This window comes from Lipotes vexillifer, unplaced genomic scaffold, assembly GCF_000442215.2.
Source record: "Lipotes vexillifer unplaced genomic scaffold, Lipotes_vexillifer_v1.1 scaffold129, whole genome shotgun sequence".
Lineage (NCBI taxonomy): Eukaryota > Metazoa > Chordata > Mammalia > Artiodactyla > Lipotidae > Lipotes > Lipotes vexillifer.
Window position 1 is genome coordinate 2,560,943 of NW_006777287.1, and position 16,778 is coordinate 2,577,720.

Genomic DNA, 16,778 nt, shown 5'->3' on the forward strand with positions numbered 1-16,778 from the left:
GAGAGGTTGACTTTTATAGCTTGCTTGTTCCTGGTACTCTTTTGAAGTGCACAAAAGATAAGTTATAGAATTTTCTCCTTGTCTGCAAAAAGGGTAATTTTCCAGATGGCCTTTGTTAGCTAGTAGACAAGGACTTTGCCATGAATTTGTTAGTAGCAAGGAATGATTTCTCCATCTTCCTTGAAATGAATGATTAGTAAAGTTGTAAGGAGAGTCAATGACCAGGACTTTCACATTTTTGTGAGGTCCCAACTCTTACCCAGATGCCACCTCCATGAGTGATGGTGCTTTTGGCTTCTGGAATATGTAAGAATAGTAAAGGGAACCAAGTCTAGACTGCATACTGATAAACCAGGGAAGATCCCGAGCTGTATCCGCGTTCTCATGCATTCCTTCATAACAGCCACCAGTACTAAAATGACTGGGCACTCATGCCTCCTCCCAGTGTTAAGTACATATATGTAACAGGCCAGTGTTGTCCCCGTGATCGTGAATTTAGGCTTGGGGTACTTTCAGGTATATTCAAGGCATTGGAACAGGATAGGCAGCTGTGACTCTCTTGAGGCTCCTTAGAATTCTAAAGAAAATGCAGAACCATCCTGAGACCCAGGGGTGTGGACAAGGCCTGGTGACACCAAAGGTGTTTGTATACAATTGAAAAGGTGCCTGTCTCAGTTTCCTACCAACTTTACTGCAGTAGAAAATATCACACTCTAGGGACACCTGGTGGAGTTACAGAGCCACCATCATCATTCTGACTACTGTTTCATTTTCTACAGTTTTACCCACGTGCTGTTGTTCCCCCTCCATTCTCCCTTTCCCACGCCTCAGTCCTGAGTCCTGTCTCTGGGATTGAGTAGTGTGCCCGGTTAATCATTCCTGTTACAAAAAAATAACTCCCAGGGCTAGTTAAATTGTAAACCCAGCCTCTAAAATCTTACAGCCCATGGACCAGAGGTGACGCACAACCATTTGCTTTGCTCTGTAGCCCAGTAGCTCCATTTCCATGCTGACGCCCACAGCAGTGAGACTCAGATGCTAGGGGTGGGAGTTGAGCCTTTCCCATTTTACAAGTCTGTTCCCAGCGCTTCCCACCATGCTTCTAGCCTAGAATCAGCAGTCACTCGGCACAGCCTCTCCTCCCACTCCAAGCACCTCAGCGTACCTCATTTTAAAAGTTGTCTATCTCTGATTCTAGGATTTTTTTACCCCTAGTTTCTTATCTTTCCAAAATCTGAAATTCTTTTATTGCCTAGAACTGGGGAGCCAAGGCTTATTTTGATTTTTATCTTTAAAATATCAAGGCAGTCACCAGAGTTTCTCCTTTTAAGTATATCGCTCTAGCATTTTAATGAAAAAGACAAAAACCTCCCTAGGTTATATTATATTATAGTCACGACTCAGTAACTTCACGTCTTTTGTCCCTTCTGTACCACTGATTCCCTCACACGAGATGAGGCTATTTGCCTGACCACCGCGTCTGTTGTGCGCAAATCAAAGTTCTTATGTGTGTACTTCTGGTTCACTACCTGTCTTTTCTTATCAGCCGTCCAACTAAAGTTTGCAAAACAGGAAATGTTAGTATTTCTGGTATTTGATGATGGTGAAAGGATTGGTCGCATTTCATAGTACAGCAGTGATATGGAGAGTGTCTAAGTTTGCCTTTGTGTTTCTTCTAGGCTCTGTTTTTGATTTGAGACAGATGAGCCAGTGTTCAGGTGCTACTTCAGAGAATAAATTCAAGAAATCAGATAACACTGTGCCAAGGTATACTTTCTAGATACTAAGCACCGATTGGCCCTCCAGAGAATAATATCCCTTTGATACCTCACTCCTGATAAATCTCATTCATTAACCTCAGCTTCTCAGGAATCCTTGTAACTCATATGCTAGAAGTAGCTGTAGTGTATGGTATCCATTATATGTCCAGTCCGACGGTTTGGCTCCAAGTTTGGCTAATTGTGGTAGAGCTCTCTGCTAGACTGCTAGCTCAGCACCTTAACACTCAGAGTTTCTTGTCTTGAGGCAAAGGAAAATGTTCTTTCTGCCATTGCCAATTCAGCAGTTGGACATACTTAAACCAACAAAGCTGATATAGGGGGGTCTGTCAGTAGTCTCAAATGGCCACATACCTCAATCGCAAAAGACTGGATAATGTGTGATTTAAAAATTAGTATGAGCCGAGACCAGTCGATTCTGGTTATAAGAAAGAAGGTTTCCCGACACACGGAAAGGATTTACAAAAGAATGCCAATAAGTGCTTCGAGAGAGTTAGGGCTTTCCAAGGCAAAATATCTGGTAGGCATCCAGGCCACGAAAGGAATGAGAGTCTATGGATTTGTAAAAGTCTAACTGCTATATTTTGTATCTTCAGATCTGTGATGTAAAGAACTAGAGAAGCAGAAATAGTTAAGACATGATTAGTTATGCCACTGGCAGAAGCAGGGGACTGAACAAGCAAAATAATGGCCACTTTTAAGATCACTTCTATTTGGATGTACGTTCAGACACTCCCCCTCTTTTCTGGCTCTGGTATCCTTCAGGCTCAGCCCAGCTGTGGAGTTGAGGTGGTATAATCCACAGAGCAGATATCCTCTGGTGGATAATCTGACATTGATGGTACTTTGGATTTGCCAGCTGGCAGAGCAGTCGATTAATTTGCTGATGGAACTGCAAAGCAGTTCCGTTGTTTTGGCACCAGAGGCTGAATCTGAATCCTTTACAGGAAGAGCAGAGACGAAGCATAAATGTCTCTAGCAAGGCTTCAGTTGTGCTTGAACACAAGAATGGTAAAGTAATGGGGACTTTGTGTGGTCTAACGCTTTGAAGTAATTCTTAACTATGAATTTATGAACCCATTCAGGTGTCGGAGGAGCAAATATGTTTTTTAAAACAGCGTGCAAGAGAGTCGATCAGGGAATGTAATCACTGCTGTTATGTTTTAAGTATTTGGATCACCTGTCCCGATTGGATCCTGACCTTGATTTGTTTAGTTAGGTGATGAGTAGGAAGGTGTACTTGTTACCCCACAGTATCTTTTGGTTTTGTTTTTTAATAAATCACAAGGAGTGCAGTTTTTGAAGTTGAGTTTTTAATAAATGATAGTGAAGGCAATTGAAAATTTGACATGACCAGTGTGTTTTATATTGCCAGAGTACTTACTGATGACTGACCACATTGTATTGTGAGGAATCGGTTTAATTTCACTGGATCAGAGCCAAACGCAGGCCCCTCATCTGTTCAGAGAAAGCAGGAGAGCATCTTTCATGGTGGTGCATAGAGTATTGAGCTCTTAAAAACTCAGAAAAAATGAGGAGTTCAGAAAGTAAAGGGGAGGTGAAATATTGAGTCCTTAAAAAAAAAGACGTCTAAATATGTGGTCTGAACTTCAGTGTCCTACGACCTTGATTTTTTTTTTTTTTTAACCACCTCCGGGATAACCTGGATTCCCTTTGGAGAGAGAATGGAAAGTTATGGCAGTGGAAAAAGCCTAGTAAGCAAGTATACGAGTTCTTGTAAGATGGTGGGAGGAAGGCCATTCCATGCCCCAAGCCAAACACCCTGACATTTATAAACTGCTTGATCATGTGCCTCAAGGAGAGAAAAAATTAGTAGTCTCCCAAAGACCAGGCTTTCCAAGCAACCAAGAGGCTCAAAGCAGCATTTGGTGGAGGCAGTCTACTTTTGTGGAGAGGGCTGACCCAATACCAGACCCTCTTGTGGAGGAGGGAGGAGGGCAGCGTCTACTGCCATTGCCTAAGTGATAAGCTTTAGGTAGCTTATCTTAGATTCTGATAGCAAAATATTTTAAAAATCTATATTGTTAGCCTCCCTGGTATGTACTTATTGTAGATTAGAAAGAAAAAGGTGAGGCTTTCTCAGAGCTCAGGGAGCTGTGTAAATTTGAAGTGAAATTGGTCTGGTGGACCTGTGGTAACCACTGAGCTGTGCTCAGCCTCGATTTTGGTTGCTTTTGCCCCAAGGGGAAGAGTTCCTGGACTAGTAGGTGTTAGCAACTTCAAGTTACTCCCTAAATGTTTGCTGGTCACAGTCTCATTTCTAAACATCTGCATCTCGGCAAAGTTTTGAAGTGACGTAGGGAGCAAAATCGGTTTTTCCACCTTGTAGTCTGATTTTGCCAAATCACCCAAGAGAGAAAGAAGGTCTGTGATGTGCGGAGTTTGCGTTTCTTGGATGGGACCTATCAGGTCATCCAGCCCAATCCCGCAGTCATAAATTCCTACCTCTAAGTTCCTGCCAAAGGGTCTTCAGCCTCTGGGTGCACACTCATTGAATGAATGCCTTGCCTAAAGTTTGGCCTTTTAAGGGGAAATAAGTGTGTGATGGTATAAAAATATGAGGGTTTAAATAAATGATCTCTGCCTCTCCTCCTCTTTCCTCCCCCCTGTCTCTCTGTCTCTCCTCACCCCAATACCCTGAATTCAAAATTTTCTCATTTACTCTAAGTGTATTGTTTTGGATGTGGACCTTGGGGAGGGAGAGGATCATTCTGAGAGTAGTACTTCTGAGTTGATGGGGCCATTGGGGCTTTGCTCCACTGTAGGGGCTAAAGCCAATGGTATCTGTTGGCAGTGTCCAGGGCTTTAGCATCTTAATGCAGACATGTGAAGTATTCATTGCTAAACCTTGTTATCATCTACTAGTCCAAATCTGTTGAAAGTCAGAGGCGGTCTAGGGTTTGATGAGTGAAATGCCACCTGGCAGAATGGAGATAAGGGAATGGCCCGAGATGGTTTTGTCAGGGTAGGAATGTTTAGCCTCATTATCTTATTGAGTGTACCTCAAATATATGGTCCTTCAAGAGTGTTCCTTTTCCCTCCTCCATTTCACTTTATCCCTTCTCTCTCTTTCCCATTGTCCTGCCTTTTTAGCACTCAGATTTTAATAAATATTTACTTTTTATTATATATTTGGTCCCTTGGGACTATGTAATGATTAAGAATTAATTTCATTCTAGGTAAAAAATGATGTGTTTAATATTTTGTTCTTTTAAACTGTCTTTTGAAGCTATGCTGCTAACCAGGTACAGGCCAGAAAGGAGTTGGGCTTGACGGACAGCACCCTGGTCATGTCACCTAAGGATGCCATTGATATAATGATGGTGACTCTTCTTCATTTGACCAAGGCCAGCCTCCTGCTCTTACCTCTGTCCATTCATTTCTGGCTGTGGGAAAAATACCACCTGTCAGGTGAGCCAGTGAGGCCAGGAGGATCAGAGGGGCTGGTTCCAGCTCATGGACCACTATATGAATGTCTCTGTAATAAGCTCATTTGTAGGGCCGGCTCCAACTGCAGCAGCCAAAGAAAACCTGTCTGACTCGACATTTTAGTTCCTGAGAGTTGGTAAAAGTTCAGCTGAAGCTAAGGTATAGACATTAGCAGTAGCTAGGCGTCCAGAAACTAGAGTCAACTAAAGCTAATAGAGTTTCCACAGGAAACTTGGTGCTGAGCTGTTCAGAGCAATTATTTATCTGAGTGTTGCCAGCCCTTTAGTCACGCTTTCTTAGCTTTATTCTAACTTTCAGAGACGTTGGTTCCTGTTCATAGGCACAGCCTGTACCAAAGCTGTGGCTCACTGCACAGTTCATTCTGCTCCCTGGTCAAGCATAGGAACATAGTCTAAAAAGGAAGATGTGGGCTGGGGAGTTAGGAGACCTGGTTTCTATGCCCTATGCTTCTACTAACTAGCCTTGAGATCTTAACCGCTCTGTGCCTCAGTGTTCCCATCTGCAAAATGGGGATAGTGTTAATTGCCCTACCTACCTCACAGGGTTGTTGTGAGGATAAACTGAGACAATGAAAGGAAAGTACTTTGACAAGTAAGTGCTATGCAAATTGTAAGAAAAGGAAACAATCACGTTAAAGGCAATGGAATGGACTTTGGCAGAAGGGTTAATGGGATTGTCCAGCCCTTTCTCTGTGTGGCTTAAACCCAGGTCGCCATTGCTTTATACATTTTTCACTTAGCACAGATTTGTAATTATGCATGTAATAAAGCACAGCCTTATCCAACTTGGTGTCTGGTGTGTTTCTGAAGACTCTCAATTTTGTAGCTATTGATTTCTGATCATAAAAGCTTGGTGTGGAGGTTGGGGGAGGGTAGTGTAAAAGGTACCTGCAAATTCCTGCTAGTAGGCTCACTTCTTAAAATGATTTATTAAAGACTTAATTAGTTTTACAGATCGACTAATACTTTTTTATGCTTTTTTTTTTTTTTTTTTTTTTGCGATACGCGGGCCTCTCACTGTTGTGGCCTCTCCCATTGCAGAGCACAGGCTCCGGACGCGCAGGCTCAGCGGCCATGGCTCACGGGCCCAGCCGCTCCGGGGTATGCGGGATCCTCCCGGACCGGGGCACGAACCCGTGTCCCCTGCATCGGCAGACGGACTCTCAACTACTGCGCCACCAGGGAAGCCCGAGTAATACTTTTTACCATAAGGAGACAAATGAGGAGCACCTTGTATTTTCTGAGAGATTCCAGATACCTCATTCATTATGGCTACTTAAATGTTCCTGTCTCATACATTGGCGATCCTTTCCTGATGAAATGAGGATTAGCTGGAGTTGTGTTTTTTCCCTCTCTTTTTAAGCTTTTAATGATGTAAGATTATGGGCTTTGACAGGCCTCTTGCCTATAGTCAGTTCTTACAAGGAGTAGGATGGGTGTTGGAAATGTTCCTCCAATGAATAGTAGGGCTAGTAGTATCCTCGCTATGGTGGGTTGGGATTAAAATGTTTTCTGTGGGAAACCCTTTGAAGTGACTGAGTAGTGGGGCTTTTCGGGGAACTGGTTGAATATGCAAACATTTCCATTTCACACCTCTCTGGAACCCAGAAAACAAAGGAAAGCTATACTTTGAAGTATGGTTTTCCTACTTTCTCGCTCTATTTTTCCTGTATCTGATTCCTCCTCCCCTCTCCCTCCCTCTCTCTGTTAGCCAGACCACCAGGAAGGCAGTTTACTCTGTGTCCAAGTTTCCATTTAAGAGTTTCTCCCGTTGACATTTGATTACACCTGCACTGGTGTTGACTTGATACCTTGTTGCTACCAAGAACTTTAATGACTTTGGCCTACTTGGTATCATTTCAGGAAGGACACCTCTATGTATAAATAACTCCCTCATAAGCCTGAAATTCCACAAGGAAACTTCAGTTTTTGATGTTATTTATCATTTTACTGGACCCCTTCCGCACTTATCGTCATCCCTGCCTCTAATCTGAATACCTTCTAAGAAAAAAACACTGCATCTAGCTGTTACCAGCTCTCAACAACTTGCAAAGAATTAGAGTATCATGTCTAGTTGCTGTAGGGCTCAGATAAAAATGGCTTTGATGGAGTACGAGGTACAGATTTAATCCATCATCTAGTACAGGAGCTGCCCAGAGAAGAACCTGGAAATGACCACCAGATGTCAGTGCAATCATTAAAATACTGGTATAGCTCTGGTTTGATCATAAAAAAACTGTGTCTGAGGGTAGTAGGCAGGGCAAAAAGCATTAATTCATACATACAGCTAGATGCTGGGAATACAAAATTCAATCACAAGGTATTTCTTAGTTGATCAGATATTCTCTTTTTAACGTATATAATAAATTGTGTTTTTCTTATTGTTAAAACAGGTCAATCACATGGCAGTCCCTGCCTTTAAGGAGCCTATCGTCCTGGTGTCTGAAAGTTGTAGTTTCTTTTTAGAAGCAGTGCCTCAGATAAAAACAATGAGGAAAGGACTCGAGTTCTTCCTTCATTAGGATCGCCATATAATTTATTGTGTGACTAAGACACTTCTGACAGTGGGATGGTGGTGTTAATAATTACCCAGGGACAACAGGCACAAACTGGGACTATCCCAGGTGTGTTAGTCAGCTCAGGCTGCTATAACAAATGACCATAGAGTGGCTTATAAACAAAAGAAATTGATTTCTCACAGTTCTGGAGGCTGCAAGTCTGAGATCAGGGTGCCAGCATGGTGGGGTTCTGGTGAGAGCCCCTCTCCCAGGTTGCAGACTACAGAATTGTTGTATCCTCACATGGCAGAAAGAGAGCTAGAGCACTCTCTGGGGTCCTTTTTATCAGGGCACTAATCTTGTTCATGTTCAGGCTCCACCTTCCTGACTTCATCACCTCCCAAAGGCCCTACTTCCAAATACATTGAGAGTTAGGATTTCAATGTATGAATTTGGGGGTGACAAACATCCAGTCGATAACACTGGCAAACCAAGAAGTGTGGTCACCCCCTCTTCCTGAGGGATCTCCAGCTCCTGTCCTTTGGACTCTAGCTCCAGGGCTCCTAAGTTCCTTCCCTAGGATCAAAGGTTCTGCCCTTCCCTTGAGCTCCCAAAGCCCCTCTCCTGGCCTCTCTTCCCTCCTTCGTAATAAGCAATCTCATCTTAACTGCTACTGGGACATGAGGTAGAGAGGTGTTCAGACAACCACAAAAAAATTTTATTCTCAAAAATAATAATAGGACTCTGAGCAGAGAGCAACATTCAGGGTAATAGAAAGACACTTATGGCTTTGGGGTTCCCTTAGGCCTCCTCAAGCTGTTGGGTTGAGGAAGTTCTGTGTCTCTACATTGCCCACTGCTAGCGTCTCTAAGTAGACATTTTAGGATCTTGATTCAGGAGGCTGCAGATAGAAAAGAAGATGGAGAGAATGGAAAAAGCATAGAATTTGGAGCCAGGGGACCTGGACTTGAGGCTTCCTATCAAGGAATTGCTACCTTTCTCCATCAAACAAAACTCAGGATCTCTGAGATTGGCCTTGGAGGAAGAGTCTTCTCTTGAAAAGGGGCTCCTGGACCACACAGTGCAGCTGTGTTCCATAAGATTCTCCTCCCTGTTGAGACAATCTTTCTGGTTACCTCACTGGCCTTGGAGTGTAGTGGAGATCACTCCTTTTTAATATTCTAGTCTGAAAGTGTCTCTCTATAGCACAGCTGAGACGGAGGTAGAACTTTTAATTTAAAAGTTTGGGGAAAATGAAGCCATCGTGATGTGCAATGAGCTCATCGGGCTGACCCTGACTGTGCAGCAGAATCATCTGAAATGGATATTAAAATACAGATTCTTGGTGGTTTGGTGCCAGGTCTTGGACTAGTATTTGAAAAAACATATGGGGGATATTACAGGCTTCACCCTGCCCTGAAGCTTTATCAGACTTCTACGTGGTGGGCATCAACTTAGTACCACCTGGGAGAATTCATTGTCCCTCCTCTTGTTCACTCTTGTATCCCAAGTGCCAGATAGAGCGCCCAGCACAGAGCAAGACCTCTGAAAATGCAGTACTGGTAGAATAGCAGCCTGTGTAAAACTTGCCTTCTTAGTTCCTGTTGCCTGCCTGAAGATGTATCTCTTTCCTAGATGTATACCACCTTCCAGGGACACCAGGCTTACCCACCCCCAAGCAATTCTTATAATTTATACTACAAGTCACAACTTGATAAGCACCATCTCATACAACCTTTGTAAGTGAGGAAGAGCATGTTTATTTCAGGCTCTGCTGCTTATTCACCATGTGATTCAACCTCTGTGACCTCAGTAACCTCATCTGTAAAGTAGTAATGATGATAAAACCTGCCTCGTTGGACTGTTGAAATGAATGAAACTAGGTAAGAAAACTGGGTTTTACAAGTTGGCTGTACAAACATCATTGTTATTCATTTGGTCCTGAGGGCTAAAGGAGGTAATGTATGAGAATAGTCAGTTCGCTCAACCAGTATTTATTGAGCACCACTAGGCAATGGAGATTCAGTGAAAGGAAAAAATAGACCCATTCCCGAGATGACAGTCCACAACACAGTCAATTAAGAGTGGCATCAACCAGCAGTCTATTCTAATGACAAAGAGATTTTTTTTCCAAGTCCGATATCTGTGGGCTTAGCAGCCTCTGCTGAGTATTAGCAGAATCTTGGCACCTCCTCTCCCACCGAAATGTTTTCCAATTATTTCTGCCTCTGAGACTCTGGAATCAGGGCATCCCAGCTACACTCAAACCAATCTGTCAGCTATGGTTGCCAAGAGGGATGCACCTATATTTTTTCCCTCTAGCTCCAGCCCCCACGTGACCACAGCTGAAGCCTGCAAAGCCACTCAGAGAACCCTTCCCTACCCCAGGTATCACCCAGCCTGAGAAAGTCGATTGTACCCTTTCCTTTCTTGCCTGTCCTCCAGCATAACTTCTCTTTCTAGTTCTAGTTACTCCCTCGTATGTGGGTGAATACCAACAGATGCGGCTGTGTGAATATGGGGAGTGGAGAGGAGGGTTGTCTACACTAGCAGCAATATACTTAGAAATATTTTGTTACACAAATACCCTTACATCAACCCCGTGAGATAGGCAAAATATGAGGATACTAAGGCTAAGACTTGTTTGTGATTTGCTCAGTATCTCAGAGGCAGGAAGTGTTGTAACAGAAGCTGGAACTCAGTGTTTTTGACCCCAGGTCCAGACTAATCTTATGGCTACGTGCTCCTGTTCATCCTGACTGTTTCTAGGTCAGTTTATGGGAAGAGAGTAACAGGAGCCTGCCTGGTTGGGCAGTTGGCCTAGTGTTAAAAATTTACTGTGGGTAAGAATCTGTATAGAGGCATGTAGAGGTGATCAGAAGCAATCCTAGGAAGGGGATCTCCAAAGAGACTTTTTTTAAAATGTGCTTGTGTAGAAAAGTGAGAAGTGGGGATGGATTGGGGTTGGGGAGCAGTGTCTGGGGGGCCTGTATTTACTAATTGACTTCCCTTCGTATTATTTGAAGTTTTTACCAGGAGCATATGTCACTTTTATATTTTTTTAAAAGTAAACATCCAGGAAAGAAAACAGTATTTTTATATGTGGCTATAAATATGTGTTCATCTCATCAGTTGGAAGCTAAATTTGTTTTTCTTGCAAACTAATGATAAATAAAGAAAAAGAAAATTAAAGCCTCAGGTCCAGTAAATGGTTGTTATGATGAGAATTCCCATCCCCAGTAGGGGAGCCATATGACTCATGCAGGCACAGGGGCTGTTTTCTTTCATATTCTAACACAGCAGACAGCATGATCCTTTTCAAAGATAGATCATGTCAGTTGCCTGATTTGAAACACTTTGGTAGCTTCCCATTACATCCAAAGCAAACCCAAACCCCTTACCCTGGCCTCTGAGGCCTTCCATGACCACCTGGCCTATCTTGCTAACCTCATGTTATGCGTTGAATTGTGTCCACCTAAAATTCATGTGTTAAAGTCCTAACCCCCAGTACCTCAGAATGTGACCTTATTTGGAAATAGGGCCCTTGCAGATGTGATTAAATTAGGATGAGGTCATACTGGAGTAGGTCGGGCCTTAATCCAATATGACTGATGTCCTTATAAGAAGGAGAAATTTAGAAGCAAGTGCGCGCGCACGCGCACACACACACAGAATGCCAGGTAAAGATGAAGGTGGAGATTGAGGTGATGTGTCTACAAGCCAAGGAACACCAAAGTTTGCCAGCAAACCACCAGAATCTAGGAGAGAGGCACAAACAGATTCTCCCTCACAGCCATAGAAGGAACCAACCCTGCCAACACCTTAATCTTGGACTTCTAGCCTCCAGAACTGAGGCAATAAACATTTCTGTTGTTTAAACCACCTGGTTTGTGGCACTTTGTTATGGCAGCCTCAACAACCTAATACACCTCATCTCTTAGTGTTCAACCTCTCTCTCACTTGCTACCAGCACACTCCCTTTTTTTTTCTTCAGTTCCTCACACACCCACTTTATTCCTGCCTCAGGATCTTTGCACTAGCTGTTTCATTTTCCTCAAATGTACCTCCCTCAGACTTTTGAATGATTAGTACCTTCTTATTATTCAGTTTAAATGACCTCTCTTATAGAAGCCTTCCCTCACCTCCCAGTCATTCTTAATTACTTCATGCTCTTTTTCTTCAGAGTAGTCATCGTCATCTGAGGTTTTCTTAGTTATGGGTTTATAGTATATTTCCCCCAATTAGAATGTAAGTTCCATAGGGATTTTTGTCCACCAGTATATGCCCAGCTTCTACCTAGACGTACCTGGCACACTATAGGCACTCAATAAATATTTATTGAATGAATGATCGAATGAATGAGAAGTGTTCTTCACTGATAGATTTGTTTATTAAGCATTTATTGAATCTCTACTACTTGACAGCCACTCTGACAGAACTCGAGGCACAAAGGCAAATAAGATAGGGTCCCTGCCCGCTGTCTTTCTAAAAGTCTGTGGCTACTGCCAGATCCCAATACTGCTGTAGTAGAAAGAGCATAGGCTTTGGAGTCTGACAGGCCTAAGTTCATGTCCTAACTCTCAGTTACTAGCTGTGTGATCCTGGGCAAGGCACCTAACCTCTCTGTACCTCGGTAATCTTTTCTGCCAAAGGGGGATAATGTTAATACCTAACCTAGAGAGTTGTGGTAAGAAATAAATGAGACAGATAATGTGTGTAGAAACCTCAGCAGTGCCTGGTACCCAGTAAATGCTTTAAAAAATGGCATTCTAGGGGCTTCCCTGGTGGCGCAGTGGTTGAGAGTCCGCCTACCAATGCAGGGGACACGGGTTTGTTGGCATTCTACTTCTATTTCGCTCTAATTAAATAACCAGGGCCCTTCTGCTCACAGTTATTTGCCTCCCTTTGGGGAAATTAACCATTCCCCAAGACAGTAGTAGAAATAATTTGGTATAAAGGGAGTCCCTGGATGGCCCCAGTACTTATATCAGGGATCTCCGGGGAGCCATTCAAGTGGAGAAGACACATGTTGGAAATAAACACCCAACCTACTTCCCTTCATGCCCCATTATGAGGTAGTCATTCATTCATTCGTTCGTTCATTCATTCAGCAACTATTTATTGAACATCAATTCTGTCCCAAGCACTGTGTTGAGTGCTGGATGTACAGCGGCCAACAACACAGACATGGTCCTTGTCTTCACAGGGCTTACAGGCTAGTAGAGGCTTTTTGTTTCTTTTCCTTGTACTCTTTCAGCAAATATTTATTGGGCCTGGTACTTCCAGGCTTTTGCTATCTAGAGAGAATGGTGACATCATGCCACTACCAGTTGTTACCCGAGATGACCAAGTAGCCCTGGATCTGGGGCAGCCATAGGCAATGGTGTTCATCCTTGGGGTTTTGCAGGCTTAGGAACCCTCCACAAATTAGCATTTAAAAAATTTCCACATATTGAGTGCTTGCTTTGTTTGAAGTGGTAGATTCCATGCTTTACATCTATTATTTTGTTTAATCCCCACAACAACCTTGAGAAACAGATACTGTTATTATACCCTATGTCAGCTGAGGAAAGGGATGCTCATGCTGGTGGGAGGGTGAAGTGACTCGTCCTAGGTTATACAGTTAGGAAGTGGTGGAGGTGGAATTCAAGTCCAGGTCTGTATGACTCCCGAGCCTCTTTCTATAATACCATGATGCTTCAATATTTCCATAGGCTATTGGCTATTTTTGCTAAGGAAGCATTCCACAGGACTGACTGACTGAAAGCTAGGAGAGCGCTTTTTTTTTTTTTTTTTTTTTTTTTTTCTGTACGTGGGCCTCTCACCGTTGTGGCCTCTCCCGTTGCGGAGCACAGGCTCCGGACACTCAGGCTCAGCGGCCATGGCTCATGGGCCCAGCCGCTCCACGGCATGTGGGATCTTCCCGGACCGGGGCACGAACCCGTGTCCCCTGCATTGGCAGGCAGACTCTCAACCACTGCGCCACCAGGGAAGCCCCCTAGGAGAGCTCTTGAAAGAAAAAATAGGACTCATTAAATAGAAAGGAATCTCCAAGTTTCCATACCTTCTTTTATTAGTTGTCTATTGCTGTGTAACACTATTACCACAGACTTAGTGGCTTCAAACAATACACATTTATTATCTCACAGTTTCTGTGGATCAAGAGTCTTGGCAAAGCTTAGCTGGGTTGTTTGCAAGGCTGAAATCAAGGTATTGGCCAGGGCTGGGCTCTCATCTGAGGCTCACCTGGGGAAGAATCCACATCCCAGCTCACATGATTATTGGTAACATTCAATTCCTTGTGGGCTGCCCCACTGAAGGCATCAGTTCCTAGCTTAGTGTCAGCCAGAGGTCACTCCTGCTTCTTTGCTGTATTAGTTAGGGTTTGCCACAGAAACAAAACCAATTGTGTGTGTGTGTGTGTGTACAGATATGGAGAGTGAGAGGGAGGCGGGGGAGAGAGAGAGAGGAGGTTATGAGGAATTTGCTCATGTGATAAGGGAGGTGGCAAATTCAAAGTCCACAGGGTGGGCCAGCAGGCTGAAGACCCAGGGAAGAGCCAATGTTGTAGTTTAAGTCCAGGAATTCCCTCTTGCTCTGGGGAGGTCAGTCGTTTGTTCTACTCAGGCCTTCAGCTGATTGGATGGAGCCCACCCACAGTATGGAGGGCAATCTGCCTTGCTCAAAGGCATCAATTTAAATATTAATCTCATACAAAAACACCAGAAACATCCAGAATAATGTTTGACTAAATATCTGGGCACCGTGGTCCAGCCAAGTTGACACTTAAAACTAACCATTACACTTGCCATTGTGGGCCTCCGCAACATGACCACTTGCTTCATCAAAGCCAGTAAGGAAGAGAGTATCCTAGCAGGAGGCTCCTTACAAGATTATGCAACATAACCACAGAAGTGCTAACCTGCTACTAGTGCCATATTCTGTTAGAAGAAAGTCACAGGTCCTGCCCGCATTCAAAGGGATGGTGATGGTGGGGTTTCTGGGGGCCATGTTAGAGCCTTTCTGCCACAGTCCACCTCTTGACTTCCAATGATTCACATCCCTCTCACATTCAAAATACATTCACTCCCTCCCAAAATTCCCCGAGGTCTCAGCCCATTATAGTATCTGCTTAAAGTCCAGAGTATCATCACTTAAATCAGGTCCAGGTGTGGATGTGGTCCTTTAAGTATAATTCCTCTCAATATGATGATCTGTAAAACTAAAGAGACAAATAATCTACCCCTATACAACCAACAGAAAATGGTGGGGAGGCATAGAATACCCACTATAGACATTTCCATTTGGAAAGGGTGCAGGGGGTCTTGGGAGGCATCAAAGAGTCCATGGCAATTTTGAAATCCAGCTGGGCAAATGTTAAATATTCCCTGATTAGTTCTGAATCACTTGGTTCTGCCCTCTGAATTATCCTTCCTTTTTCATGAAAGGTGGCACAAGTTTGCAGCTGAGTAGTTTTATCAGCCTGCTTCCTGCCAATAGAATTTTGGGGGGTCCAAAATTTCTTTAATTTTGTACGCTCTGTCTCAGTCCAAGCTAACAGTGTTTCTGCTGAAATAACTTTCTCAAAAACTTTAGGAGTCTTTAGTGGATTTAACTGAGGTTCACTCCATTAGAAAAAATACATACACACAGATCTGTTCAAGATAAGCTCTTCTCTACCTTGGACTCCTGAGATGGCTAGGTACATAGCTCTTAAGCTTCCTAGAGGCCCTATTGTTTGAAAGGTTCCAGGAGGCATACCCTTAATCTCTTGAAAGGGCCCATTGTATGAGTGAATACCACTCTGATCCTTTGATCTTTCTGAGGTTTTAACAAAAGGTTGTACAGCCACTCTCTCAGCCTTTTCTCAATGCCATGCTTTCTTAAGAGTGCTTGGAAGCCATTTCCTTCTTTCTTTCTTTTTTTTTTTGGCCACACCGCATGGCTTGTGGATCTTCCCCAACCAGGGACTGAACCTGGGGCCACAGCAGTGAAAGTGCTGAGTCCTAACCACTGGACCACTAGGGAAGTCTGCCATTTCTTAATTTTTGCATCTTCTGCCATCTGGAGCGGCTGAGAATCAATCATGTACTGGTTCCTTCTAGTTTTAACAGTCGTTTTCTTAATTTATTTCTCCCCTCTCACATTTTACTATGGGTAGCAAGAAAATACCAGGCCACACCTTCAACACTTTGCTTGGAAGTCTTGTTGAGTAAATAACACAAATTTATCATTTTCGTGTTCTACATTCCACATTAACTTCAGGCAACAATTTCAATAAGCTTTTTGTCCACTACTTAACAGGGATTCCCCCATAACCCTGTGCCTGCCACATGGTAAATGCTTAATAAATTTTACTGTTGCTATTATTACATATACAAGAGGAAAAACAACACTCGTCTTCCAAGATTGATGTGAGAATTTCGTAAGATTATTTGTTAAACTGCCTGGTCTTTAGTAGTTATGTAGACCCCTTCCCTTTACTTCTGTTATGGACTGACTATTTGTGTCCCTCTAAAATTCATATGCTGAAGCCCTAGACCCCCCAGTATGGCTGTAATTGGAATAAGGAAGTAATGAGTTAAATAAGGTTGTAAGGGTGGGGCCCAGACCCCACCCAATAGGATTAGTGTCCCTTTAAGAAGAGACACCAGAGAGCTCACCCGCTCTTGCTCCCTCTGTGTGTACTTACTGAGGAAAGGCCATCCATGTGAGGACACAATGAGAAGGTGGTTGTCTACAAACCAGGAAGGGAGCTTTCATCAGAAACTGACCGTGTTGGCACCCTGATCTCATACTTCAGCCTCTAGAACAATGAGAAAATAAATTTCTCTTGTTTAGGCCACCCATTCTATGGTATTTTTGTTATAGCTGCCTGAGCTGACTAATACACCTTCCTTGGGTAAAGTTCTTAGAATCTAGCGATCAGAACCCACCTCCCTCAGTTCCCAACTGCTCAACAGATGACACTGGGACATGTGAAAAGCAGCAGTCTGCTCTTTAACACTATAATGTTCCGTTTTCTCTGATTA

General features: G+C 43.4%; 1 non-coding gene across 1 annotated transcript; it reads right to left on the reverse strand.

The window, feature by feature from the left end:
• Positions 1–15,701: 15,701 nt before the first annotated feature.
• TRNAE-UUC (transfer RNA glutamic acid (anticodon UUC)) lies at positions 15,702–15,774 on the reverse strand. Its single transcript has one exon. It is a non-coding gene; the product is annotated as a tRNA-Glu (tRNA).
• Between the last annotated feature and the right edge of the window lie 1,004 nt (positions 15,775–16,778).